Raw genomic sequence first — 21,976 nt, 5'->3', positions numbered from 1 at the left:
ATCTCTTGCTATGCCCTTTCCTTTCCCCTTTCTAGCATATTTGCTATTCAGCAGGTTCACACAGCAATAAATGATTAACCAGCAGATTTGTTGTTTCAGTCCTTTATTGGAATGCAGCAAAGATCTCCACTAATTTGTACATGAGGTGTAACAGAAAGGCAGGGCTTCTGACAGCGTCAAACAAGCCTTGGCCTGTGCGTTAAAGGTAACTAATAATGACAGGAAAACACTTTAAAAATAATCACATTGACTTAAGTAGGGAGGCAGCCAACCCCAGGCCTGCTGGAGACATCTTTGTGCTTATACCTTCCTCATGCACAGCAGGGAAGAGCTGAATGGGTGAATGCCAGGGCACCAGCACTGAGACCAAGGACCACATTTCTCATCAGGGGCCCACACCTCCACAGGAACCAGCCATGGGGAAGGGCTTGGCTTGGCTTGCTCAAGGCTGGGGCTGGGGCTGACAGCAGCCAGCTGAGCACCACTGATGCAGGAACACGAAGCAGGTGCCACAAAAGTGAGGGAAGATCTGCCAACAGAGAGAGAAGACCTTCTTTCACCAAGGTGACCTCCCTTCCTTCAGAAAGCAGCTGGTGGGAAGCAGAAGACATCAAGCTGCTGGTGCCATTGCACCCCAGCAGGCAAGGAAGGGCTGGGGAGAGAGAAAACTTCCCCTTGCAGGGTGCTTTCCTCCCTCTAACAAGGCAAGCCAGCCAATAATTCAATTATATAGCAAAGAACAATGAATTAAATGTTTACAAGGTGCCTTTTTAAATGCCAGGAGTTATAAACCAGTGAGTGGAAGAAAGCAGGACTCAAGATTCCCCGGTGCCCAATTCAGGCAATGCTTAACTACTAGACTGTGAGGTATTGGAAAGGCTCCAGTTCCTCTTCTGGCAGCTCTCCTCCCAAATCACAAGCACAAATTTTTTTTCATTCAAAGAAATAAATAAATACCATCCTCAATTATGTTCTGTGTAAGTGCCTTGAATGGAGAAGAGAAGGAAAAGGAGAGATAGCAGTTTTTCCTATCATGCCTGCCTTTCCAGGCTCTTCCAGGCACTGGCACGTACTCAGGCCCTTCCCTGGTTACAGGCATATGTATAATTAGCACAGCAGGTTACACATTGCCTCCCTATTTGCCAGCACAGTTCACCTCTGTGCAGAAAGGCACAATGCCTGAGTGCCACTTACGTGGTGTCACCAGCCTCAGCTGTCCCATGTCCCTGGGTCAGACTCCTGGAGGTTTGCCTTAAAGAGCATGATCACTGAGAAGAAAGGCAATGGGGGCAGGAGGATTTACTGGCCTTTCAGTTTTCAAGCCACTTCCTTTGCATTAACTCTTTCTCATCAGTCTGGAAAGCAGCTCTCTGTAAAAATTAAAATTGCTGAATTACAGCAGTGCTTCTGGAGCTGGAGTTGGCAGGAAACCCACCTAGACAGGGGAGCACTGTCAAGGTCCCTCCTCTGCTGCCTGTGACTGCAGAGGGGAGATGAAAGCAGAAAGGGATGCCCTGGGCAGCAGTGGCCAAAGCTGTGCAGCTGCATGGCATTCTTGCCTGCCTGTGTGTGTGTGTGTAATTCCTGAACAGGGGCTGAGACATCCTGTCCCCTTACCCTTCTCTACCTGGAACAGTGAGTCAGGTCATAATACCTCCAGGTGTTTCTGGTGGGTGAGTGGGATCCATGCTGAAAGGTGTCAGATTTTTCCAAGGAGGTTTCATATGCCAGATGACTTTACCAGAGACAGACAGTATGAGAGATTTAAAACCCTGCACAAAAACATGTGCTACCCAAATAACAAGGAATGATAACACAACTGAAGAGACAAAAGAGAAAAGGAGATAAGCACATGATCAGGGTCTTTGAATTACTTAGAAACCCTAACAGCTTCTTTTAGGACATAGACTCTCCTGCTCAAGCTTGCCTGAGCAGCACCTTGAGGATTTGCTAAGTGGGGACTATCATAGCTAAAAAAACACTGGAAGATGCAAATGTGCTCTGTGTGGGGTAGGGCACTTGGTGCCACTCTATACTTCTTCCTCTAACCACTAGACGTGTATCAGAGGAAGAGCTTGAGAAGGCTTTACTACCAATACAGGCAGATGGTGAAAGGAGGCTATTTCTTCCCCAATCACCAAAAGTCTTAGGTTACTTCAAGGGATTGTACTTGCTCTGCTGAAGCAGTGCAGGACAGCCCTGAGCCTTGAAACTATTCAGAAATTCAGGACAGAAGAGAGGCATGAGCCTTGGAGACAGAGGGAACGGCGCTGGAATTTCTGGACGTGTCTGCTGTTTACACTGCTACTGTATTTGCTGACTGAATCTAATAACTCAGACTCTGCTCACTGGCCGACTTTGCTCTAATATCTTAGGAATGATACACAAAGAGCAGGGCAAAAAGGCTGCTGCAGATGCCTGGTGAGACCACAGTGACAGCGTAACTTTGTGAAGGAATGGAAGCAGAAAACAAACATGGACGTGGGAGTGGGAACTTCCGCAGATTTGAAAAGTGGGCATCAACATGTTCTGACACTCAATATGTTTAAATCTTTAAGGACCCCAGAGTTATTTTCAACAGCTGAGCAGCTGAAAGTTCCCTGCACAATCCATTTGTGAAACAAATGTTTAGGGCTCTAAGTTATTTTGTTACCCTTGGGAATGGGTTCTCTCCCATGGTTGCTTGCTTTCTCTAGGGGAAAGCAAGACCAAAATTTATTGAATGCCTCACATACAGACCTCTGTTTCCTGATTTTCATCCCTAATGTAGGGATTTCACCAGTCCCCTCACAAGATGCAATGTTTATCCTCATTTCTGGGTCTCTCAGCATGAGACATGCTTCCTAATGCGCAGACTGTGGTTGTAGGAAATAATTCTTACTTGTTCTGCTGCCCCTGCAGCTCTGTTTATTCGGAAAGCAATCGAGGGAACCAGGGACACAGTGGCAGGTAGTAAAAGACTTTGGAACAGTTTTACAGGCACAGCCATCCACTTGTGCTGCTCATACCACAAACTGCAGATCTTTCCTGCCTCCCCTTCCTATACTTGGGCTAGCAGGCTTGGCTTTTGCACGTGGTGAACACCAAGCAAAAAGAACAGCACATCTTTGCGTGGCAGAGGTTCCTTCTCTCAGGATGACTCAGCAGGATGGCCACGCACTCCTATGCAATGTCCTCAAACAGACTGCCTCTTCTTTAGACTGTGCTGGGTTTGGGGTGGGACTTGGGCCTCCCGGGAAAGCTTGGTGCCAGAGAACAGCTTATCCTTAATTACATTTCCACGATAGGATTCGACGGCGGAAGAACAAACACCAGTGAATTCAAGGTGATAGAGCCGTTTTCCAGGCAAAATAAATCCGATAACTGGGAACCTGAAATTGAGCATAAGTTCTCCAGAGATAGAGATTTCATCATCTCAGAAATAGCCCTGGCAAAGCCCCAGGAGACAATGTAGCGAAGTTATTCTGTGGCTTTTATGTTCTTTCATGTGGCTCCTGGATAGCTAAAGCCTAACCACAATTACAGTAATTTTATTTTAGGGAATCACACAATGGCATGGCCATCTACTCAGACATTTTGGGTGGCCCCTAAGAGGGATATATTGGTGGCATTTTCAGTCTTTGGCATTGCGGGATGGCAAGTTCCCTGCAGAACTATGGAGTGCGAAGCCAAGACTTTTTTTAATACTTATATTCAAACCTCTGGCTTCTTTTGCTCTCAATAAACATTCCATATTCATTATTTCTGTCCTTTCATAGGTACTGGGGCAGTGCTTCAAGGCCCTGGAGGCTAGACAGTATTTGGGATGCAGAAGCAGCAGTTAAAAGCATACATGGAGGTGTTTGGGTGCCTGGTAGAAAGCGGGAATTGTCCGGGAGTTCGTTTTCCGGAATTGCTCTCCAATGGCGCCAGTCTGCCTGTTTGCAACATTTCACCCAGTTTTGCAAATCTGACAGCCCTCTGGCCAGCGTTACATGTTCTGCCACAAAGTTTTGCGAAACATCCTCTGTCTCTTATCGAAACAACAGGGTAGAGTTCTGCTTGTGGTAAAAGTTCACAACACTGAAGCAGCCAAAAAAAAAAAAAAATCATTTTGGGACAGATCAGCACCTAATTTTGGAATGAAGCTGCACTAGCGTGTGCCACCTGAGGATACTGTGGTGTGGTAGTAATGCCATTCCACAGACTTCTGTGGCTCACTGACTTCAGGGCTGACTTTAAGGGGTTATGCCCCCTTAGCACACTGATGAACTGAAGATCTGATATCTCCTCTCTGTCTTGTGGACATCAGGGCGCTGCAGCCTTCCTAATAACTAGCCATGTCTCAATGGCTCATCCTGAGCATTCCTTCTCCAGACCTGCCTGTGGATTTTTTTAACCATCTCTCAACTTGCCAGACCAATTTCTTCAGTAAGTGTCTGCTGACATTGGCAGATGTTCTCTTAAGCGCTGGGACATTGGACATTCTCTTGGGACATTGACTTAGATATGAGCATGGTAAGCCCTAAACACACATGTCTCACCTTCTCTTTCACCTTGACCTTAGTGTGATCTGAGTTTCACTTTCATTAGGTGTCATGGTGAGAGGTGAAGAAAGGAGAAGACAGCAGAGGTGAAGCTGGACTGTCGTTCATAGGGACAGATCATGTGAGTTATGCACCATCAGTCAAACTCTGCCTTTGAGATCACTGTGCTGCCTCCTTTATCATCCAACTATTCTGACCTTCCTCATTTACCCCCTCCCACCCTCATTCCCCATGTGTGATTTATGTCCTTGCTCTGTTGTGTCTATCTGTTCTCTGGGACAGGTTTGTACAGCTGATGCAGAGTTTATTGGAACTAGGGCTTCATCTTCACCCCGCGTTTGGAAATTCCACATGAAAAATAATGAGTATATTAATAAATTTCACAGTCCTTGTGAGGGTGTAGAGAGATATGTTCTTGCAGTATACAAACCTGCTCTAGAGTGGAGGGTGGTGCTTATGGAAGAAGTCATGCTCTGCATTGTCAGGTTCCTCATTGGCACCCCTCATCCACTACATGGCTTGCCTGGGGTTCCCCAGTATTCCAAGAAGACAGAGAGCCTCTTCAGAACTCCTACACCACACCCCCTCCTCCTTGAACCAACCTCTAAATAAATATCAGGCCATAATCAGACAAGGAAGCTTGGGAACCCTAAAGGTTTTGGGCTTACCCAACCACAGCTCATGTTTGCAGTGCACAAGCATGCCCTTGATGCCCTTGGGCAGAGGAAGGCTGGGTCCACAGAGCAATCCCATTCCTGTTTTCTGGTTTCTGTTTTCCCACGGACCTGAAGCATTTGTGCAGCAGAGTAGGTGATGTTTTACTCTTTGTCTAAATCTAAAAGACTATCTTCAGCAAAGCCAAAGACTTTTAATGAGCAAGAGAAACATGGACTACTTTTTTCCTAGAAAACCCATCTGCTTTCTGGAGCTGCTGGTTTGTCCTGGCCTTTGTAGGGAGTGCTTCAGAGAGGTTTGTGGACAGGGTACATCAGAGAGAACTCTCCTGCAGAGGTGTTCTCAGAGGCCCCCTGTGGGGTGTTGGGACTTTGAGATGGACCCATGTTCTGTATTAAACTCATGAACAGGACACAGAGGACTTAAATAGCATTTATTCAATTTCTTTGTGGGTATTTTTTCTTTCTTGAAACAAAACTCTTTTCTCTTTTGTTTTATTGGAAGCGCAACCACAGCAGGATGTCCAAAATCAGGCAGGGCCATGCTTGGCAGGGGCCCAATGGGAAGCAGCATGCAGTCCAGCAGGATTGTGCCTCGGGTACATTCTGTGGTTCTCCATCCCCCACTTCAACTAGTTCATGACTCATATTCACCAGGTACCAAATGACTCTGGGACCCTCCTGGCTAACTCTGCCTCTCTCTGTCACACCAGCTGCCATGAGATAGGTGTAGGTCTAATTCTGGCCATGAACCTTGTGCAAATAGGCCACACCACGTCACCATCCCCACAAGCTTCTTTGAACACATGAAATTTCCACTGAGCATAACTCCCTGAAGTGGTTTCCCTCTCTGCAGGGCCACAGGATGTGCCAAGCTACCATAAAACAGTGCCTGAGGTAGTGCTCATAGCCACACTGTACCCAAAGGATCCTGATCTGAGTGAGATCAGTCCCTCTTGCAGTGGGCTTTAGATATTTGAAATATTATACATCTATATAACTGTATATATTTTATATATTATTGTTGTGTATCTATTATATATAAAATTTTATTAAGATATAATAAATATTTATATTAATTTTTATGTGTAATAGATATAGATACAGATACAGATACAGATACAGATACAGATACAGACATAGATATAGATATAGATATAGATATAGATATAGATATGTAAATATATAAATACAATCCTGGACACCTGTGTGAACAGCTGTTGGGAAATCTTTTGATTCCTAAATACTATGCTTCTTCTGCAATTTCTAGTTATGTTTAGTTGGGAAATGCAGAGTATTGATGCAGTGTCCAGCTACATCCCATCCTTTCCCTGCTCCATGGAGAAATTCTGGGGGTTCCTCTCCTGCACCATTCCTTCACCTTGGTCTTTGCAAGCGATTTGGTGACAAAAAGCTGTCTGTGGGAAAGGGAAGCAGCTCTGCTAGAACATTGTGCATTTGTCTAATGATGAGGTACCACTCCTCTCCTGCTGCAAGAGGAGATGAAAGCATGCACTCTTCTAGTGTGATCATCCCTTGAAAACTGTGTCAAATAGCAAACCTCAGAGCAATTCAGCATGGGCAAGGCCCCTAAATGATGATAGATGTCATTCTTTTGCCATGCAAACAATGAGAGAGCAAGCAGCCAAACGCCAAATCTGCTGAATCATTGATGGCTGTCATTCAGGCTTAACATGGTGTCTGGATCAAGGCAAGCTGGCTCTCCAGAGCAGGAGTGGGAGCTGTCTCTGTCAGCACAGCAGATGGCCTGCTAGCTCCGTACCTCTGATTCCAGTGGTGAGCACAATGCAGCTGAGTGAGGTTCTGCAGGGCATCAGCAAGGGCATGGATGTAAAAGTTGTGTTTGTTCTTGAAAGTGGAGCTGAGGTCAGGGAATGCCAACAGGGAGCTTTGCAGTGATTTAATTCTGAGGACACTGGATAGAAAGCCCCTCCTCCTTTCATCAATGTTCCTGAAGAACTTACATCTGGAGCAGGATGTGAGACCCTGGAGTTACAGCGCTTTTGTGCAGTGGGTGAGATGGAGCTGTGCGGTCCCTGCTGTGATGAATTAGCACCAAGTTAGCTGCTGTTCTGGGAAATCATTCAGATGTACTGAGGTGTAAACAATCTCTTCCTGAAGGAGGAGCCAGGAAAGAAGATAGGTGTCTAGTCTTGTTCTTCTCCCAGAATTTGGACTGGCCCATACAGGGATATGAAAGCCAGCTGAGAGTGGCTCAGTTGAGATAAGACATTTGTGAGCCTTATTAGAAAGGGAAGCATTAGAAGGACACAGCAAGCACTGTCAGTTGTGGTACCTGTCTTCCTCATGCAGATATAGGTCTCTTTATTTAGATTTGTTAATATCCACTGCTGTAGGCAAAGCAACCCAACCTGAATGCTCAGTCAACACCTCCTGCAGGGAAAGGGTACATGCAAGAGAAATCTAAAGGGAGTTCTGGCTGCCAAGGAAAGATGAAAGGATTTTAGGAAGAGAGGTTGTGAAAACAAGTAGTACTGGAGAGCTTATCCATGCATAAATGAGATGGAGCCTGAAGTGACGGAGAGTCCCCATTGCTTCTTTAAAAACATAAGGACAAAACAAAAAGATTGACTGAACAGGGTGTAAAGGCAGGAAACAAGATCTTTTAAAACTATTAGCAGTCAGGAAGGGAAGGAAAAATGTCTGTGTGTGCAATTCAACTTTGATTTGATGCCCATCCCAATGTCCTGCTGCAGAGGGATAAGCTTACAACCCTCCCCCAAAAAAGAAATGGAGCATGCTCCCAGCTCTCTGGGTCCATGCCAAACTGTGAAGTTCACTTTCAAAGGCAAAGCTGACACGGAGACATTTGACAGGACTCATGCTTCTAAATCACGTGGATGCTTTTGTAAACATTACTTCTGGGTGTACTTAATATCTCCACTATTAATCAGGTTGCGGGGAGTTAAAAGCCCATTAATGGCATTAACAAATGCTATTTAACTGGGCTGAATTGCAAATGCAAGTTTAGACAGAGAACAAATACAATGTGACTTTGGAGGAGCAGAAAGCCAGCCAAAAAAACCCACATTTCATCTTGAAAAAAATAATAAAAAAGCCCACAAAACAAACATCAATTAATCAACCTGAAACACACAGACTATGAGAAGGGAGGAAAAGCCTTGGCAGACGTGATATTGAAAGAACTTGTGAATATGTTGGTTAAAGCCAGATGTGGGGCTCAACAAATGGAAGGTGGTAGGTGGGCCAATACACGGAGCAGATTTGATAAGATCTTGGCATGCAGTGTGACCTAAGGACGGTCAGTGGAGTTTGGTCTTGCTGGCACAGAAAGCACTCACAACAGGACCAGGAGGTTGATCTTTCTCTGAAATCAGTGGTCTACCAAATGAGAGAGGTGGTGATAACCTGGATGGTCTTCAAAGCAAAGCAATAGCAAAGACAGGGTTTGGAGAAATCATCCAAGCCTTTTTGGGTTTTTGAAAAATGGAAGGAGAGAATGACTCAGACATACTTGGTTTGGTTGACTGTCTTTGTAGGGGCGTGTTAATACCTGTTCACACTCACTGTTTCTGAGCAGTCAGGACAATGAATCTTTAATGCTGTGCTTGCTTATATGTAAAAATATAAAAACAGCAGGAAATTGATTCAGGGAAAATGTAACCTGAATATTGTGGGGAAGTATTAAATAGTGAAATGCACAAGAATATCTCTCCAGAGCCTTTGCCTGGGGCTTTCAAAACCAGACAGTAGAATATATCCTATGAAGTCCAATTCTTACTCTGTTGCAGAGCACAAATGCCTAGTAAAGTAATTATTTTCTAAATGTGCTAACTGTATTATATTTGAGCTAGATGGGCACCTATTTTTATACTGTCTGTCCTTATTACCTTTTAATAATTGCATTTAAAAACACTGAGATTGGAAACATGAATTGCTCAGAAATAAGACATTAAAATTGTGATAGTTCTTCATTTTTCAATTTAAACTTCTATATGCATCTGCATTGTATCACAGTCACAGGATTGTCACTGCATAGGACAGATTGTTACGTGCTCACTGGGTAACTGCTCAGAATTTCTTCTAACCCTCATCACTTGACCTCAGGCCTTATTTACTAAACACCACTTAAGCTCTGCCTAGAACACAAACTGATTACATTTCCTCATGGGCTTTCCTGTGACACTTTCACTCTAAGTCTGAGCAGTTCAGAAACATGAACAGATTTCCCCTTACCACAGCCCTTATGAAAAGAGGAAGCATCTAGTAGGACTTCCATTTTACCAAAGTGGAACTAAGATAAAGACATTAGAGCTGCGACCAGTGACTTTTGCTGTTCACTTTAGAGCTATATAAGTTTGATTTTTTAAATTTTGCTGGCTGTGTGAGCTGTATATGTTTAGATGTTGGCATGCTACTTGATTTTGCAGAGAATTTACCCTGTACGTGACTCTGAAAAACAAAATTGCAGATACATAACAAAATCAATTGGTTTCTAATTGGTTTGGTAAATATGAAGGTTGGGCACCTATTGACAGAAAAGAACAGGAACAAGATAAATACAAAGTTTTGCAAGGTCCAGGGAGGAGAGCAGGGAGGGAGAATGGTGCATAGGCAAGAACATCTACTATTCTGGATGGTTTGTGAATAAAAAAAAATGAACACTTGAGTACTACTTTAGGCAGGACAAGTAGCTGAGATGTCAGAAAAAAAAGGTGAGCTAAGCAGTCCCTAGAATATCCTTGTTTGCTGATTTTGGTATCAAAGCCACCCAAACAGAATCTCTGGCAAACGTATTATGGCCAGCTATGAATGATTTCTAGGTGGAAAATGCATCCTTGGCTGAAGAGTGCAGGGCAGGGAAATTCTAAGAGTGGCCAGGATTTCTTGAATCTATAATGCCAGGAACTCTCATAATTTCATGTTGAAGACACAGCTCCCAGCAACTTTGCTTGCAATGCAGAATGCTCAGCACTTTTGCCAGCCTGGCCCCAGGTGTCCGTAGCTTGGCAAACAAAATGGGAGGTAGTGGCCAACTTAGAAAATGCTTATTTAAGTGACTTGCCAGTAGCACACAAGGGCTCAGTCGTAGGAGCAGGGCTAGGCAGCGTTCAGTTGCATTAATGATCAGATCATCTCTTCTCCCCCTCCAATCCCCTTCCTCATTTCCTACACTCCCCTCCATCTTGGCAATAAAACATGCAGGGGTCCTGTGGGAAAAACCCAACAAAACACTGTGTGATCATGTAATTAAAGGCTGTACTATAACACACAGGCACAAAGGAGATGAATTAATGCTTTATGGAAAGCCTCCAGACTAGCTTTTCCTCACTCCACTGTGCAGTCATAATGTTGCTTTAACAGAGCTCTCCATGTGCTATTGCACAGACTTGTGGGGGGAACCACAACAAAGTTTCAGAGCTTCCTTTCTCACTCCTTAGACAGTGAGTGGTGTGTGGATGAGCTGACCCTGGCACAGGTCTCCAGGGAGCTGGGGATTTCCATCCCTTTGCTACCTGAAGTGATGGGAGAGCAGCAGCCCACCAGCCCTGCACACTGCAGCCACAGGAGCGTGCTGGGCTTGGTATTGGAGCTGGGCTGCCATGAGACACTGGCATACAGACACAAACCAGAAATTCATGGCTTTAACACTTCTACTATATCACTTAGATTCTGAATGATGACCCCCATGTACTGTGGCACTCATGACCTCCGTCTCGTTTCTCTCACTCATACCACATCTTCTCTCAGCTCAGGCTGATACTGCATGTGATTTTTTTCATTCCTACACCCCAGCTTCTTCCAGTTTATGTCTCAATTTACCTCTGCCTTTGAAGACAGAGTGGGTACAGTCCTCTTACTGTACTCACCAGTACCAGATCTCAGCAGCAGTGGTGGCAGAGGCAACCCTGTTTGATTGTTTTGTCCCCATGCAGGGAACCTACACCAACTGCACCTAGAGAGGAGCCAGGAAAGATGAAGCACAAACCCACAGGAGATAAACAAGAAACCTTCAGAAAAAACAAGTGCTTGACTCATCTCTTTTTCAGGCAAAAATCAAATGTTGGCTTTTCTGAGGTTTATAAGGTAGCCAAATGAGTGGATTTTAATGAGGTTTCCAAGAGCACATCCTTGACACCAAGAGCAGCCTCTGCTTGGGTGCCCATTCTGAGACATGGGAGTCACAAACCACTGAATGTTTCACCATGAAGGAAACAATGCATTTTTCTTCTCCTTGTTCTCAGAAACAGCCATGCCACTTAAGCAGAAATGCAGAAACAAATGAACAAAACAAATTCAGCTTGAGGCAGACACTCAGCATGGGGAATTGCAGGCCAGATGGTTAGTGTGACAAAGTTAGAAGCAACTGAAAACAGCCTTTCAATAAGAAGTGTTGGGCAACTTCAGGATTAGGTGGTACCACCTCGACTGAACCCCCTTCCTCTTTTTAAAGACAATTTTTCTAAAGTCAGCACAGCAGCAAATTTGCTGAAGAAGCACAATGATGGTGCGAGAAAGGCTGCGTGGTGTAGCTATTGGTGTTACATCATGAATGTGCCAGAGGACAGCAAACCTTTCTGCCACTTGTCCTGCTGCTGAGTCCCATTCCCTTCTCCTCCTCTTGGCCCTGTTCCCTGGACCCACTCTCTTCTCACCCACCCTGCAGCTAGTCCCTTGGTGCCTGTCTCTTTCCCCTTATGGCAAATGCCCACTCAGCTTTCTGAGCCTTCTCCTCTTTGCCCATCCCACTGCTGGCTCTGGCAGCATCAGCTTGGAGTCCAGCAAAGCTCCTTAGCTTGGCTCCCTGCCTCCCTTCCGCCCCCCTCTGCTGTCATTTAGCCTCACCAGTCTTTTGGAAAATCTCTGCCTTCCTAATCTACTGTAAAACAAAAGGGAGGGAGCCAAAATCTCAGCTTCTGATGATTGCTGCTGTTCTGTTGACTTTTTCCAGAGCCAAGGCTGTGTTACGCTGCTTCACATCACCAAAGGATGAGCCCTGCTTTTGTCAGTGGACAGATGCCAACTTGCTTCAGTAGAGAATCTGTCTTGTTGGCTTAGGTTTCAGTGTGGCTGGACTGATTGGTGTTGGAAAACGAGCTGACCCCTGACTCCAAATGAATGCAGAAGTAGTTAGACACAGCCATGCATGCCCTCCTCATCCTCTTCACCTGCTTTCTGCTTCTTTCACTGCAGAACCACCTGCACATACAGAGACCAAGCACACAGAGGAGCTTTCAGTTGTTCTGTGCACTGAGGCTTGCTCTCTTTAGTTCTTGGAGGATTCCCCAGTTCTCAGGAGATGCAGCACACGATGCTTTTACAGCGTTTGCATGAGTTGTTCCTGCTTGTTCCACATCATCAGGTTATGTACTGACAAGTGGAGCATATACTCTCAACAGCATGTCTGTGACTAAATCATATCCTGGGTCACCAACTCAAGGCTCACAGTGCATTCTTCCAGTTCCAGAGGGAACTGTTGTCTGCTTGCATTGTTTATAACCCTTGGGAGACTTGGGCAAATCAGGACAACCATGTGCAAGACCCAGCATTGTTTTCTTAAGTTTCACAGGCATTTGCTTTCTTATCTCCATTTCGTTCTGCATTCACTACAGGCATCTATCTACTCAGTTGTGCAACATCTTGGGTGAAGTAGAGCTCCTAAGCCACCACTCGAAGCATCTGTGCAGAACTTGGTTGCTTTTAATAGGACCCTAAAAAAGCAAGCTGGATTGATATCAGTACATACTACAAGTGGTTAAACTCCCTGAGTTTAGGAAGGCATTTCACACAGGTTGTGAAAATCTTGTCATGAACTTAAAACTCAACATGTATGAGAGACAGAACTATAACAGTATCATTTTAAGGTCAACATCTGTAACAATTGGGACTTTTTCCCCTTACATCTTTCTTTCTTTCTTTCTTTTTTTAATTCCGTTGAAATTTTATTTCACATAATTAAAACCTTTCCCCACTTGTAACTTCAGCAAGCACATGCTGAAACAATTCCTGATGTTCAGTGACAGCTCTGTCCTAGACAATTATATCATCAGCAGACACATTTTTACAGTTTGTATCATCTGTGCACTGAAATGTTTTGGAACCTGCCCAATAAATATATCAAAGTTGCTCAACCCTGGGCTTTCCATGCCAAAGGAGATCTGAAAAACCTTATCAGTCTATCTAATTTTCTCAAGAATTTGGCTTCCACCAAGCAAAAATTTCAGTCCAAGTGGAAATTTTCTCTTTGCATGTTCCTGTTTCAGAGGCTATTTAAGGCTGAATCAACTATGCAGTCCTCCATAATTAGAAAGGAGCAAGCTTGCTTGCATCTCCTTCTGTTTTGCAAATACTGCCACTTACTGTCATGCAGTATCTCCAGGCCTTCCACTGCAAGGCTGGAGGAATGTTTTGGACAGTCCAGATCTAAGTTTCCATGATATCTTCATCTTCACTTGGATTCCAGAAGTGCTTTGCCATGACTGGAGGTTTCACTCTCCTAGCTGCTGTCCAAAAGTGTAATGAGAGACCTTCTCGGCTCCCATTACATTACAGATCACAAAAAGAAATTAACTATTCCTGTTTCTGTGGAAAGAGCAAGCATTGGTTCAGTGTCCTGAGTTGTCCTGTAACCATTTTTGGACCCTGTTTCATTGAGCTTATTTTACCAGAAAACCATTATTTCCTTCTTTGAGTCAATCAGAATCAGCTTTTCATGGTTGAGGACATCACAAAGATCCACTCTTTTTATTTTCCTTTCTTTCTTCCTCTGTTTCACATTCCCTCTCTCTCTCTCTCTCTCTTTCTCTTTTTCCCCCACCTTCCCCCCTTCTCTCATTAGAAGGCAAAGCATGACTGTGGACATCACACCCACCCCACCAGTGAACCCTCTGCTTTCTACTTCCAGCTCAACACACAGTTTATAATCATTACAAAACGATGGGGTATCTTCTGGGTGATTCTTAGATGGAATTACATTCTGGCAGCCTGTGAAGGCATGTGGATGCTCTGATACTTGATATTATTTTTCTTTCTGTCTGCTATAGGTATTTCCCTTCTGTTTTCAGAGCATTTCTTTCTTCACAACTGCTCATACCTATAGCCTACTGAGTTCCCAGTCTGAGAATATCTCTTGTAGTTGTTGAAACTCCTGTTGGAAGCTGATGGACTTATTGCAGATTGACAGTCCTGTCACTACAAACAACATTTGAGCCAAAACTTTGTCCTCTGTAATCTCCATATCTCAATTTGAACTCCTTGTTCATTTTTTCTTCTTTTGTTTCACTAGCTTATGAGATGAGATTGCCAACTGATGTAATTAAGATATATATTCACCAAAGTCAAAGGATGTATATTGATTTATACCATCCAAAAGCCTAATACAAGGCCTTCAGAGAAGGAATCTGTCACATACTGATCTCAAAACACTGTTTTTTAAGTGAGTGAAATTCCTCTCTATTTCTTTTTAGGTGTGTTTTATTTTCCTTCATTCCTCTCCTCTCCTCTCCTCTCCTCTCCTCTCCTCTCCTCTCCTCTCCTCTCCTCTCCTCTCCTCTCCTCTCCTCTCCTCTCCTCTCCTCTCCTCTCCTCTCCTCTCCTCTCCTCTCCTCTCCTCTCCTCTCCTCTCCTCTCCTCTCCTCTCCTCTCCTCTCCTCTCCTCTCCTCTCCTCTCCTCTCCTCTCCTCTCCTCTCCTCTCCTCTCCTCTCCTCTCCTCTCCTCCCGAAGCAGGGGCAGAAAAAAGCAGAAGCCAATGGCTGAATAAGTGGTGCTGTGTCTCATTTTCCCCAGTCAACTGTGCAATTTGCTGTTTAATCACCAAACCTTCCTGTCACTCCTAAGTTTCAGAGCCACTGTTGGATCTTCCTGGCATGGTTATGCCAGTCTAATGACAGCTATTTAACTTTTATGGTTTCTTGCTCCATACCACTGAGCAGGCTGATCAAATCCTGAAAACCAACTTTTCATTCTGTGACATTGTGCAGAGGAACTTAATTTACAATGAAAAGCTGATTTGGGGATGACCCATGTGTGAAGACAGATAATCAAAATACTACCCAGCATGGAAATGATCTGTCACCCTAAGGATGAGTCTCTTGTAGCACCTCCTGCCTGTGGCAAGCTGAGGAGGAGGAAGGATACACTGGTGTTAAAGGTGACACAGAGAAGTTCATATTGCCTCCTACCACTACCTATTTACCATTCTCTGAATCAACATTCCCCTTCCTTGGCTCCAAAATGAAGCCACAATTTTAAACTTAACTGTGTTTAAAGAAACAAGAGGGGAGAATAAGTGTCTGGGCTATTCTTCAGAAGCCCCATGTAAACACTGGGTGACCCATTCCTTGCTCTTTTCCTAACCTGGCTGAACTCTGGAAGCAAGCAATAAACAGCAAAGGTTAATTAAATCCATTTCTAAGTTTAACACCCCCACCCTGTCCTAACCAGACTTTGGGGTCTGTGTGTTTTGGGCAAATATAACCTGGTTTGAATTTCAAAACATGATTTCAAGCTTCCTTTGGAGACAAAAAAACCTGATTCCTATATGCCAAACGAGTCATTCAAAACAGGGAACCTAATTAGGGTTGCAGCAGCAGCTAATTTTGCCATCAAAAAGAAATTTTGTGCACTAGAGAATGAAGTGCTAGTTCCGGGCAGCAGCACCAGACACTCAGTACAATTATAATTTATATGGCCCTCACTGCTGTAGTAGTTAAGTGTTTGACAAGAACCAAGGGATTTACTCTGAGGTAGGGAAAAGTTTTCTTCTCTTTTACAGCCAGGGAGCCAGAGATGAAATGACCCGCCCCACGCTATTCAGTGGATTTGGCCAAGCTGAACTCAGGTCTCCCTAAGTGTCTCTTTAATGATTTCAGCAGGAGTTTCAGACCCTTCATTTGCTCTTGCCTCTGCCCTGCCTGTAGCCCTGAGAAATTGTGATCCTGTTTTTAAGTAGGGCATTGAAGGGGAGGAGCAGCCTTCCCCTCTGCAGCAGGGACATGTGTCCCAAGTTCAAACCACAGATTATTTCAGTAACAAAATTCCCGACAAGACATAGATAAATATTTCCCAGATTTCAGAAGGTGACGGGCTCAGCTTCCAGTTCTCCAAGGACACCAGGCTGATTTAGCTGTATCACAGCCCTTTTCTGGAGAACTCACACCTGACCCTTACCTGTCACCATTCGGATGTATCAGCAAGATGACAGGTACCCAAGCAGGGCTAGATTTGAGTACACTGGACTTACAGAACTACACCACGGGCTGCCCTGTCTCCTTTTTTGACTCTCTAAGAATTGTGCTATTCAAAGTTTCTCTATAGGCCCAAGAGAACCAAAACCAAAACCAAAACAAAACCAAAGAAAGAAAAAAAAAAAAGAAAAAACAAACAACCAAAAAAAGAGGAGCATAGAGCTGGATTGTCACTGCAAGTGGTTTAGAAATGTTTCTTTGCTTTAATGAAATCTCTTATTTAGGAAAGAAAAAGCCAGGTTGCAAACCTACAAAAGAAAGTACTTTTTTTCTGAAACTGAGACACTTGGTGCCTATGCTGAGTTGACAGTGCTGTCCAGAATTCCTTTGAGGCTGGAAAAGGCTGAAGAGATTTCCCCTGCCCCTGAACTACATTTTGAGTCAAGCAGGAAATGGGAAAAGATCCATGGCTTAGCAGTGGGGCTAAAGCACCACCAAATCCAGCCTCTGGGCTGGTGTGGGAGGGCTGGGAGCCTTGCAGCAGGGCTGGGGGCTCATGTCCAGCAGCTCAGGTCTACCTGGGAAATGTGTGACACACGACCTCGACACTGAGGCTCCCGTCAGCCAAAGAGCTCAGTGCTGCCTGTGGCTTCTGTCTGAGCCCCAAATCCTCCTCCTGTCTTGGGGGCTTTGTACAGTCCTGGAGGACAGCCTAGAGCAGCTATGTATGGTTTCACTTTTGCTGTCTAGGGATATCTGAGTTGCAGGAAGCTCTTACAATAACTCTGTAAACATGAATGAACGTGTTTCCCTGATAATGTCAAGCTAAAAATCCCATATTTTTCTCTTCTTTAATGAGCAATTCTTGCCCTTCAATGTGTCTGACCTGAAACATATGTTTTTTACTATTGGATGACAGTGCTGTAATCTCATTCTTATACTTGATTTATGGAGGCAGGCCCTGGAGCTGTGCAGGGTCGAGGCTCCATTACATTAGACACTGTATGGGCTCTCAATGAGGGAGAGAGTCTGTACCTCCAAAATGATGGACAAAAGATGGGAGGGAGAATGAAGGCATAGTGGCCATACCTGGAAGGGAGCTGATGTCTCCTGAATCCTGGAGTAGTAGCCCAGCTGCAGACATTGTTGCCCCTACAAATATTCCAGAATTTCCAATTGCTTTGCTGTGGCTCTAGCCCTGGCGCCAGAAGAGCCCAATATTCTGCAGTTGTTTCACCTCATGGGTCAAGCAGCAATTACAGGATGCACAAACACAATAGTAGATTTAAGTGACACATATGAGCTTGATTATGGTTTCCTAGGGGGAAAGAACCATGTCTTCCACTGTGCTTCAGGCATCATTCAGGGAGCACTTTTTTCCAGCTCCTCAGGTTGGGAGTGCCTGTGTGAATATAACCACAGTGACGCACAGAACCAAAGGATGGATGGGTCAGGCAATTAAACAGAAAAATCTGCTTAAATAAATAAACAAATCTTATTAAAGACCTCAGGACAGCTGCTGATGAGCTCTGCATGGAGCCCTAAAGATTAAGACTGTCTACTTCTTACATCTCTCACATGGACAGGAAACTGGAGCAGATGACAGAGCACAGAGCACCTTTAATGGGATCTTCCTCGTCTCCAAGAGGAGCAACACAAAGCAAATGGACCATGCAGCATTGGCTGCAGCTCATCTGCAGTCTGTATGTGCAGCAACGTGTGGGCCTTGTAAGGACTCCTGCTTGAGGAGTGGGTTCTGCAAAGCATTTCAGTGACATGAGAGCAGCCATGCTGAGCATCCGTGGAGAGCAGTGCCCCAGCTGCCTCCTGCCACATGGGAACTGACAGGACGTTGTTGGCCTGCAAGTAATTCTTGATAAACTGTGGGGATTGTGGTGCAAGGAAGAAGATATGGCTAATTGCCCACCCCCAAACAAGTGCTGGAGTTTGCTGTCTTCCCCTTCTAAGAGCAAGCCTAACCCCCACCCAAGCCCCTGGAAAATCTTCCCTGTGCTGTCTGTAACACACAAGTCTGCAGCAGAATACAGACAACCCATGCCAGTCTTCTTGTCTCTGACCAACCTCCTTCACATATCTGTTTCTAGATGGCAGATGGAGGAAGAAAGAACAAATGTTCTTTGCTCTATGATGTGCACATGTGTTTTCTGCTCTCTTACTTATTCTAAACTCTCCCACTTCACTCCTTTACCAGGTCCTTAATAATTCCAATAAATGTCAGGTCCAATCTCACTTAATGAAATATGCACCTATTAAATGAATGAAGTGGAAAAACGGCCCACTCTGACTGCCTGCCTTGGATCCAAGCTGCAGTACACGGTTTTTTCCATGCAATCAGATTATTTTTACCAGGTCCCTAGGAAATTTCCAATAAAACAAACAAACTTTAAAAATCCTATGAGGTCCCCAGCCCACTTTGAAGAGGAACCCTGAGATGTTATTCAATCCTTGGAGCCATTTGTTTCACATGTGATCCCAAACACTAACTAAAGGCAACATAATATGATAGGTATTTACAACATATCCATTATCTTATCAGAGCTTCAGGTACAGCTGTAAATAGCCTGTTCCAGCTGGGCAGTCTGCTGAGTTAAATGGGTTCTACTTTTAAAAGCAGGAACTGGAAAACATGTCCCGCTTAATCTAACATTCACTTGCACCCAAGGGATGGAAACTCAAACAGCAGACCTCATCTGCAGAGGAGGTCCATACTCCATATGGAGCATGGTCCTCTCCTCCTATCCGGTGCAAAAGGCTGGGCTTGCAATCATCGTGCCGCTCATCACTTTGTTGACAGAGTCCTGGTAGCAGCTCACCAAGCACGAGAATTGCTGCTCCCTGGATGGAAGGCAATTTTGCACAGTCAGCCAAAGACAAAAGGGAGTAAAAGGCGGAGGGTGGAAAGAAAAGAGACCACATTGGAAGTTGTGAGAGGAAAGGGAGGGGGCAGAGAGCTGGTGGCTGGAGAAAAGGGGAAAATATGAAAAACAAGACCAGAGAAAGTGCAATTGTCAGGGAAAATCTTTTCCGCTGCTGCCCGGGCTGCAACCAGTCTGAACAGGACAGAGTGTTTGCTCTTTGCATGCTGCCACACACTGTGTACCAGGTGAGAATGGCCGGTCTTCCACTACAGGGCCCCTGGCAGCAACTTCATCAGTGCCCGCAAGGAAATAAATCTATTAAATCGCTGTCCAGTGCACAGCCTTTTTCAACTCTTTTGAAGAGCCTGGTGAAGAGTCAGAATTGGATTGCATTGAGTCTGAGCTTATGTAGAAGGAAATGGTATTTCAAAGAAACAGAAGTAAACAAGTTTTACCTCTAAGGCACAAGAAATCAGCAGTCGATTCCATCGTGACAGAGATTACTCTCCAGCCCTTCAGAAACATCCCAGAGGGAGCTGTACAAGAGATCTACTGTCAGGAGATGCTGTTGACCATTTTTATCGGCTTGTTGGCTAAAACTGAACTCTGCTCATTAATGGTTGGTTGGCAGCTGATCTGACAGTGAGTGACTCATGGTTACTGACCACAAGAGGAGGTTACTGCTAGAAGTGGACTTAATTTAACAATTTGCACCAAAGATTTGGGAATTTAGTGAAACCAGCACTTGGAAGTGTTAACAAGCAGTGAGCCAGTGGTCGTGAATCTACTTAAAGATGCATACCAGGGCACAAAAAAACGGTGCCAGAGTAAACAGAAAGCAGAGAACAGATTGGTTTGCAATAAACATGGAAGCAATTGCAACAGAAAACAATGAGTCTGACAGGGGAGATTTAGTTACAAACCTTCAATAAAAGCATCCCATCTAACAAAAGTATGCTGCTTTTGGCAAACGACAAAGACATCCAAAACCAAAGTGCATTATTGCACATATGGCTGAGGGGACAAAGACTTCAAACTGATCAGTCTAACGATGAGACAAAACCTGTAGTTCTTCAGGTACCCAGCCTGGCAGGAGGAGAGGCTGCTTTGTGATATTGGAGTGGAACAGATGCACTTGAATTCTGAAATACTGTCAGTACCAGAGAGGACTTTCTACTGTTATAATTACGACGAAATGGTAACGAACTCAAATACAATCACACAGGGCACAAAGAGTCTATGTTGCCAAGCTTCATTGGGTGTTTACAGAAGAGCAAATGCTAATCAGGACACAGAGAGTGGAGAAAGCCCAAGTCACATGAGTATCTGTAACTTCACACTTAAGTGACTCAGCACCTCCTTTTAAAGAGCTGGTGGGTGGCCTTTAATGCTCTGTGATGGATTAAAAGCAACATACTCATTGATGGGAATACATAAGTGACTGACAAACTGTGTACAAGAATTGGCCACCAAGGTCAGAGAGAGAAAGAGTAAAGCTTACCTCAATTTTGAGTATTTGATGAGTGCTAGCAGCTTGGCAAAGAGACACCTACAAAAAATAAACCAAGCATTTCCTCCTCAGTTTGAGATGGTGAGGGTAGTGCCAGAATTTCACAATGGGTTGAAAATGGCCCATAGCTGGATGTGGTGGTCCAATGCCTAGCAAGTAGCTGAGGAAAGGGAATGACAAAGACCTCCATGACAAACACAGGCAGAGACATTCATCAGGAGTTAGCTTCTCAAAGAGTAAGGTTATTGTGCAAAGGGAGGAAGCAAAGGTTTTTCTGTAAGGGGAAATGGGTCACCTCTGAAATGCAGGTGTATGGGAGGAAGGCATTTTAGCAGCTCAGGTACCATGAGAGGTGACCTCTTGCCATTCATTTTGTTTGTTATGTAAGATAAAATGACATCACTGCAGGGACAAGCAGCTTTTATAGTGTGTGGCAATGTCATTTATGTAGCCAGCTCCTGCTGCCCACAGCAGACACTTGGGATTTGAACTCACGGTTGCTGGTGAAAGGTCTGGATTGAGAACACCAGTTTTCCACAATGGTCCTTAGCAGGAGGGGCAAAGCTGGATCCCTCCCATGACATACATACTGAGTGAGGGGTTTCCCTTGGCAAAGGTGGCTCAAGTCTCTAAGGTAAGTTGCAGAGCAGGGTGGGTGGTCAAATAGGACAAATAGGAGAGAAAGCTGTCATATTTCACCTCCCTCATCCCTTTCCTGGGACTGACAGGGTCATTGGCTGTCCTCTGTCCTGTGCTGTGGGTTTAACCTTAAGCTTGCGCCTTGCAAAAGGGTTTGAGGGGGCTTCTTGAAGTCTGCGGGGCTTAAAAGAGAGTGTGGCACAAGGGGTTGGGCAGATATGAATATACATCTGTCAGGACTGTGTCTGAGTGAGGACATTTTGGGGTGATGGTATGGCCTTGATCTAGAATTGTGTCTGGAGTGGAAGAATCTCTCACTCCTCTCTGAGAGACGGAAGAAGGTTTGTGCATGCAGGGCATGCAGGGAGAGGCACTAAGGTAATTTGCAAAGGGTGGCCAAAGCATGAAAAGGGAGCTGTGTGGCGGAGCCAGGTGACGTATGCCTAAGCAGTGAACACCAGCATGTAACACAGTCAGGTCCTTCATGGGGTAACACAGGGAGCTCTTTTAAACACACACATACATGCACACACAGAAGGAACAATTTATGGCTGTGTC

At 44.7% G+C, this 21,976-nt stretch overlaps 2 long non-coding RNA genes across 2 annotated transcripts; one reads left to right on the top strand and one right to left on the bottom strand.

The window, feature by feature from the left end:
• Positions 1 to 4,112: 4,112 nt before the first annotated feature.
• On the top strand, positions 4,113 to 18,804 carry LOC106854248 (uncharacterized). The gene is made up of 3 exons (XR_015802265.1): positions 4,113 to 4,497; positions 4,573 to 4,647; positions 17,774 to 18,804. It is a non-coding gene; the product is annotated as an uncharacterized LOC106854248 (long non-coding RNA).
• On the bottom strand, positions 17,495 to 21,000 carry LOC148224270 (uncharacterized). The gene is made up of 3 exons (XR_015802266.1): positions 20,771 to 21,000; positions 19,725 to 19,805; positions 17,495 to 17,792 (listed from the first exon to the last, which is right to left on the bottom strand). It is a non-coding gene; the product is annotated as an uncharacterized LOC148224270 (long non-coding RNA).
• Between the last annotated feature and the right edge of the window lie 976 nt (positions 21,001 to 21,976).

This window comes from Sturnus vulgaris, chromosome 3, assembly GCF_052056855.1.
Source record: "Sturnus vulgaris isolate bStuVul1 chromosome 3, bStuVul1.hap1, whole genome shotgun sequence".
NCBI classification, from domain to species: Eukaryota; Metazoa; Chordata; class Aves; order Passeriformes; family Sturnidae; genus Sturnus; species Sturnus vulgaris.
This window is presented reverse-complemented; position numbering and strand designations above follow the sequence as displayed.